Genomic DNA, 7,754 nt, shown 5'->3' on the forward strand with positions numbered 1-7,754 from the left:
AGAGCGGGGAATCAAACCCAGTTCTCCAGATTAGAGTGCACCTGCTCTTATACACTACACAAAGTACACCACACTGGCTCTCAAAAGACATGCAGGCCAATCCTTATCACCCCCCTGCCCAACAGCCTTCAGTAGTTTCCCTTTGGAGCACAAAACCCCCAGCCAGCGCTGCAGCTCCAGCCAAAGGGCGGCGGGTCGGGTTTTGGTAGCTTAGGTCTTGAGCTCCCTGCTGGTGCCTCACCTTCCAGCTGCCGGATTCGGGCCTGCTGCTGGTTGCTCTCCTGATGCAGCAGAGTGAAGGAGTGGCTCAGCGCCTCCACTGCCTGGCAGAGAGAAAGAGTGCACAGAGAGAGAGGTCACTTGCATAGCCTGCATCTGGGCAGACCGACCAGGAAGCAAGGTGGGGCCTGGGCCAGAAGCAAAGCACATGCGCACAGCTGACCCTTCCTATTCCCCTTCCAAGCCCTCCCGGGCGCAGAGACGATGGCAGCTGATTTCCGGACAAGTGAGGAAACCGGCGAAAGACATAACTGGCGGTCCGTAGCCTGGTGCATAGAAATAATAAAGAAAAAGAGGAGGAGTTTGATTTATATCCCCCTTTCTCTCCTGTAAGGGGCTTACAAATCTTCTTTCCCTCCCCCCCACAACAAACACCCTGGGAGGTGGGTGGGGCTGAGAGAGCTCCGTAGAGCTGTGACTAGCCCAAGGTCATCCAGCTGGCAGGCCATGTGCTGGATGGCGAGTTTGTTAATCTGATTCATCAGATAAACCTCCACAGCTCAAGTGGCAGAGGCGGAGGGAATTAAACCCAGTTCTTCAGATTAGAGTGCACCTGCTCTTAACCACTACGCCACTGCTGCTCCTAAAGTGGAGAGGCTGGTGAGGACTTGAAGCTGGCACATGCAAGTGCCCAATGGAGCAAATAATGCCCCCCCCCCCCCCGGTGCTGTTTCAGGTCAGCAAAACCTACTCAAATCAGGGCGTTGTGGTGCATTTACTGCCGGTTTGTGGCTGCCAATCCCTGTGACAAATATATGACTAGCATCCCATCTGGTTTGGCCCTCAGAGTCATCCAGAGAAGTCGACAGAGGGCAGATTCAGGAAAGACGAAACAAAAGCTGTCTTTGTATCGTGACACAATTTGCTTAAAGAATTCACTGCGGCAAGTTGTGCGGGGCTGCCATTGGCTTCGACAGCCTTTGCAATTCATGTAAGATGAGCAGCAGTGGCGTAGCTACCATGGGGTCGGGTGGAGACAGGCACCCTGGGCGGATGCCGTTAAGGTCACATTGGGGGCAGAAAATCACCCCCACACTCCTCCTTCCCCCCTTGCCCCACTCCACCAGGCCCTGCCGCTGGCTAAGGTAAGTAGGGCAAAGGGGGGTGCGACAGCATGGGGGCCCATGGGGGGGGGGACTCAGAGTCTGCCCCGAGCTCCATTTTCCCTAGTTATGTCAATGAGGAGAAGTCCACTAATGAATCAACCAACCCTCCAGGCTGGAAGCAGCAGAAGACTGATTCATGGAGCTCACCTGGCTAGCCACAAGTGCAGACAGGATGCTGAACCGTACAGACCTTGATCTGATGATGGCCACCCACTCTAGGAACAAGCTACAAAGCTCTTTCCCTCCAGTGCCGGAATTGCAGCCAAAATTGGATCAAGCGCCTTTTAACCTATTCTTGGCAAATGTGACCTCAGTAGGGGTGGGTAGCATGGGTACCAAGTTTATGGATGATGCCAAATCTAGGTAGGCGTGAGAAGCACATAATTACGAAGAGCTCCATGGACCTTGATAAATTAGGGCAGTGGGCCGAGAAACGTGGCAAATGCAGGCCCAGTGTAGTAAAATGTAAAAGGATGCACATAGGGGCAGAAGGTATCCAACCTCATACATGCTACAGGGGTCCGTTTTACCAGTCACAGAGACCAGGAAAAGGGACGAAGGGCGTCTGAAGTTGAGGTCCCATGGGAATTGCCAACTCAATGTATGGCAGCCGTGAAAAAGGCAACCTCTATGCTGGGGAAACGTACTAGGAAAAGGAGGAGCTGAGGTTAAACTGCAAGGATTGTCATGCTGCCTTATATAAAGCAGTGGGTGCTAACGTGACTTTGAGTAATGTGTTCCGTGTCTAGTCTCTAATCCCAAAGTGTTGGAGTATCGGCTGAGAGGGTGGAAAAAAAGTGCAGAGAAGGGCAACCAGGATGATTGAGGGATTGGAGCACCCTTCCTGCTGAGGAGAGGCTGCAGCGTTTGGGACTCCCGAATTTGGAGAGGAGAATCTGAGGGAGGATAGGATTAAAGCCCAAATTATGCATGGGGTAGGAAAATGCTGATAGAGATAAATCCTTCTCTCTTCTGCACAACATTAGAAACCAGGGGGCAATTCATTGAAAAATGCCAGGGGGAAGAATCTAGGGACTAATAAAAGAAAAGCCACTTCTTCAAGCAGGCTGTGGATTGGTGTTTGAAGAAGGCTGCCCCAGGAGGTGGTGGGATACAATTAACCTGGATAAGGTACTTTTAAAAGGGGCTCTGGATGGATTTATGGAGAAGTCGACTATGGCTACCCATCTTGATCCCTCTTTGATCCAGATCTGATCAAAATGCCTTAGGCAGACTAGGTGATTGGGAGTAGCAGGCAGCAGAAGGCCCTTGGTTTCAAGCATCCTGCAGAGCTCCTCGTGCTGCATCCGGTAATACCGCGCAGTAGCAGAGTGCTGGACTAGATGGACTCTGGTCTGATCCAACCTGCTCATTTTAAGGGGTTCCAGCATTCTCTGTAGCCTGGGTTGGGAGAAAAAACCCTGAACCCACTGGCAAGCTGAGCTTGACCTCACCACTCTGGTCTGGCAGCCAGGGACTCTCTCATCCCAGGAAATCGTACAGAACAACAACCCTGAGAGCGGGTCTTTAAACACACAAAGATGGCTATCTGCATCACCAGGGACTGAGGGCAAACCTTTTGATTCCCAGGTCTGACTGAAAGAAGGAGTCCATGCAGGAGAGAGCAGCTGGATTAAATCAAACCACCCCAGAGACTAACAAGCTCTTCATGTATAAGCTTTCAACAGTCAACGTTCCCTTCATCAGATAGACGATGAAGATATCTGTCAGGCAGGAGGCTGGCATCAAGCAGAGACACACCAGGGAGGATGGGGAGCTTGAGATGCTGGCAAAATACTTTTGTTTTCCCTAGATCAGTGGTGGCGAACCTTTGGCACTTATATCTTACAGTGGATTATATCAGTTTCTCATCAGCAAAGTATGCTTTCACCAATTGGCTATGCTGGTAGGGCCTGATGGGAAATCTGTAGCCCATAAGATCTGGAGTGCAAAAGGTCTGTACTCTCACGGCCCTAGGAGTAATGGCTGCAGAGGCTCCCAGGGCTAGGAAACATTACTCAGCCTTCTGACCTTGAGTCCATCCTGCATTCCTGTCTTTCGTGCCTTCTGTAGTGTGGGATAGTATTCGGGTTAGGGAGGGTGCAGAAGGAACAGGGTTTGATATATTGGGGTTGTTTGAAATTTCTGGAAGAACCACCTTTCCCCCTTGTACCCATGTGTCTACCAATAAAGGCTACTTAACCTTCAAGTCTGATTTGGATCATAGATCCGGGTTTGACAATATCAGATGAAGGGAGCTTTCAGTCTCCAAAGTTTATGCCCCCAAAATCTTGTTGGTCTTTAAGGTGCTGCTGGGCTCAGATCTGACTCTTCTGCTGCGGACCAAAATGCCTACCCCCTAAAACTGTAGACAAGAGAAAAGATGAGTGTGGGTCTTCTCCCAGTCGTACTTAGCCAATCTTCGTACTTAGCCAATCTGACCAGAGGCGTACTGGGTGAAAATGGTGCCCAGGGCAACACCTGCTCCAGGTGTCCCCCCGCCCCCTCCTGTGCCCCACTTACCTTAGCCACCGTTGGTGGTCCTGGGCAGCCTGACGGGGTCAGGCCTGGTGGGGCCGGGTCGAGGGGTGCCCAGTGGCCTGAAGAAGCAGCCAGACCGGGAGTGTGCCGTGGGCCCACCGGGCACCCCCCACATGATCTAATGGGGGCGCCCAAAGACAATTGACCCCCCATGTCCCTCTGGCAGATATGCCACTGAATCTGACCTAGGGGAAAATTCCTTTTTCAACCCAGATATGTAGACTGGGTGACCATGCACATGGCATACAAACCACTGTCTTACTCAGGGGGAAATCTGACCTTGTGGACAGCTTGATCCTATGTGTTTATTTAGAAGAAAATCTACTGAGTTCAACAGGGCTTGCTGTGATTTAAGTGGTCAGTCTATACCACATTCAGGATTTTATAAGTGTTCCTGACCATGCTGGGCTACAAGTGTTTGAGACACTGGGAATAGGAAAACCCACACTTTGTCTATCTATATAATTATAAGTATGTACAGCCTTAGGGTTTAGGGAAGGAAAATTCCCACCTCCCCAGCTTGGGATTTTAAAAAAGTTTGAAAAGCTACCTAGGTTGTCATTCCTTTTCCTTTTCTCTGGAAGGGAAAAGTATTATTATTATTATTATTATTATTATTATTATTATTATTACTACTACACTTACCACCACGCACTTCACTACTACTACTTCACTGTTGTTGTTGCTGTTGTTGGTTAAGGTTGATTCTTACAGCTGCCAGCTCTTTAGCTTGGTTGTTGGCCTTACTCATCACTACTACCACTACTACCACATATTGGCCTTTGCTGCTGCCATGTTTAAATTTAATAAACTGCCCATCCCCTAAGGGCTCTTAGGGGGTGGGCTTACTTACAATATAAGTAGGGGGAGAAGGTAGAAGGTGGGAAGGGCGGGTGAGGGGAGGCTAAAAAGGGAATTATATATTTTTGGGATTTCTAATATTATTGGGGGATAGAGAGGAAAATAAAAAAGTGTACGTGCAGAGTTTCATTATAATGAAAACTGTAAGACTGCATTTGCTTCTCTCTATATTAAATGTTAAATTTTAAAAAATCATTTTTTTAAAAAAAGAATAGAACCCATCAATATATCTGTCCAGCTTTCTGTTTCCACAAATGACCCAGCAAACGATGCCAGAATTTTACAAGCATAACAATTACCCAGCCAGACGTGCCATGTGGGTGATAGGAGGGTCTGATGTGTAGGCTTACACCTCACCATGCTGACCTTGGTTTCCAGCCCAGAGCTGAGCTCCATGAGTCTCCCAATCTATTTCCTTTCTGTAGTAATCAACTGGAACTCTGGAATCATCCCTGCAAGGTGAGAAAACTCTAAGGTGGGACTGGTAAAAGCCTGCCCACTCTATAATGGAAGTAAATGTCGGAGTCTCTCATTTCCACCAATATTTTATTTTATTAGGTTTCTGCCCCTCTCTTTCCTGGCATAAGATTTGCTCAGGGTGGCTAATAACAACCATTATGCCATAATTTATACATTTAAAGAATCATACACAAATCTATGCCACGCATTTCCAAGTCTGCCCCCTGGCTGCAGGTACTTCAGTCTGGAGATAGAGAGTAGACTGATCTCCTAGTAGGTTTTTTCTCGCAAAACAGACCTAGGGAGCAGAATACACAGACTCATAGTAGGAGCTGGTGCAGAGACCACAAGGGCCATCCAGTCCAACCTCCCACTCTTCCATGCAGGAATACACTTAATCAAAGTAATCCTGGCTAGGATAGCTGTATCCAGCCTCCTGCTTAAAAACCTCCAAAGCAGGACTCCCTACTTACACAACTGGTGGCAGTGCACTCCACAGCTGGAATTGGAAATGCCCCAATGTCAAGGCAAAAGTTCCTTCCTAATTGGAATCCTCTCTTTCCTCTCAATTCCTTGAATCCCAAATACTCCTGGCCCTAGTCTCTGGAGCAGCAGAAAACTAGCTTGCTCCCTCACCAGCATGACATCCCTTCAAATATCTAAACATGGCTATCATATCACCTCTTCAGTTTGTGACCTGCAGGGGGTGCAGTTTTTAGGTAGCCCCCTCCCTCCCCTCTCTTGCATGCCGTCCCTCCCCTCCTTCCACTAGGTTGGGTGGTCCATATCCAGATGCCACCCCTCAATCCCTCCCCCTCCCTTGCATGCCATCCCTCCCTCTCTCTCCCCTCCACCTCCTTCTGCTAGGGTGGGTGGGCCATGTCCAGATGAGCAGAGCGAGGTACAGTAATCTCACGTGGAAGTGACCGCTGTGTGGATCACTGTGACCAGGTCAGGGTGGGACAGGCATGGAGCCAGCTGGTGAGTGTTCAAGTGCACTGTGACTAGTCCAAGGTCACCCAGGTGGTGTGTGTTGGAGTGCACAAGCTAATCTTGTCCACCAGATAAGCCTCCACAGCTCAAGTGGCAGAGCGGGGAATCAAACCCGGTTCTCCGGATTAGAGTGCACCTGCTCATAACAACTACACCACTGCTTTAGATTAGTGTGCACGTGCTTTTAACCACTACGCCAGTAAGGAGGGACCAACACTTACCCAGCGGCTTTGATGAACTCCTCTCCAGCGGGCCCTGCTCCAGACAGAGGGGCAGAAAAATCTCGTCAGTCTTTCTCCCAATGTGTCAGCTCTCACCCACAGGCTGTGAGGCACAGGCCCACAGCAACCACAACAAGGGATGGGGGTCTGGCCCCCGAGGCAGGCAAAAGGGAGCAACTGAGGACTCCCCCCACCCTCCCCGGCTCACCTGTGAGAACTCCAGACCCTATATTGTCTGGCCACCCAATTCCACTCAGACAGAAGGGGAGGGGAGGGGCATCCCAGGACACGGCGGCTACAGGGGGCCAAAGCACCCCGTTTCACACGTCCCGGCCCCCTTGGCCTGAGAAGCAGGAGTTCTGCTCCCACTCCCCATTTAGCAGAGCCCTGCCCGTATGCCACACACCCTGGACCGCCTGGTCACAATCGACTCAAGGGCCTTACAGCAGATGCAGTGCTGCCTGCCCCAGACAGGTACCAACTAGGTGAGATGGTCCGGCTCTTCACATCCTTGGCAATGATCATCGTCAGGGTCCCCTGGGAGAAACAAATCCCAACAGTTAAGCTCCACAATTGGCAGGAGAAGCAGAACAAATTGCAACAGTTCAATGGCATCGTAAAGACTAACAACAGGTACTGCAGGAGCTTTCGTGACACTTCTTCTGGTACTATGGGAAGAAAAAAACACCCAATTTTCCCATATTTTTTTCATAAAAATACAAAAAGAGACCCAGGGAAAGGGGGATGAGCAGAGAAATGCCTAGTTTATCTCTCTCTCTCTCTCTCTCTCTGATTTCTATACTGCCTGATTTCTATACTGCCCCATCCCCGAAGGGCTCCGGGCGGTGTACAACATAAAATTCATACAGTGCTGAATAAAGGAGAAAATCATACAAAAACATAGTAAACAAATAACATAAGCTCCATCCGGTTAATAATCAGTAAAACTTACTACAACTCAGAGGCGTACCAGGGGTAAATGGCGCCCGGAGACAAATTGTCTCCAGGACCCCCAGGCTCTGCCCCTGCCCTGCCCACCTCTGCTCCGCCCACACTGCCTTTGACCCAGCTGGCAGGGGGGAGGAAGGGAGGGAGGAGTCCAGGGCAGGGTTGAGGGGGCTTGGAGGCAGCAGGAAGTCCTGCTGTTTCATCATTTTTGCGTGCCTTGGACGGGGTCAAGGCATGCAAAAACGACGAGACAGCAGGACTTCCTGGTCACATGGGGGGCCGATTTTGCGCCCCCCACGTGACCAGAAGAGTGGTGCCCAGGGACAAGGGGTACCCCTTGTCCCTA

The 7,754-nt window shown here is 50.2% G+C and overlaps 1 long non-coding RNA gene across 1 annotated transcript; it reads right to left on the minus strand.

Moving 5' to 3' along the window:
* Positions 1–251: 251 nt before the first annotated feature.
* On the minus strand, positions 252–7,336 carry LOC125425556. The gene is made up of 4 exons (XR_007243384.1): positions 6,905–7,336; positions 6,461–6,494; positions 5,087–5,239; positions 252–323 (listed from the first exon to the last, which is right to left on the minus strand). It is a non-coding gene; the product is annotated as an uncharacterized LOC125425556 (long non-coding RNA).
* Between the last annotated feature and the right edge of the window lie 418 nt (positions 7,337–7,754).

The sequence above is a fragment of the Sphaerodactylus townsendi genome, unplaced genomic scaffold, assembly GCF_021028975.2.
Source record: "Sphaerodactylus townsendi isolate TG3544 unplaced genomic scaffold, MPM_Stown_v2.3 scaffold_763, whole genome shotgun sequence".
Taxonomy (NCBI): domain Eukaryota; kingdom Metazoa; phylum Chordata; class Lepidosauria; order Squamata; family Sphaerodactylidae; genus Sphaerodactylus; species Sphaerodactylus townsendi.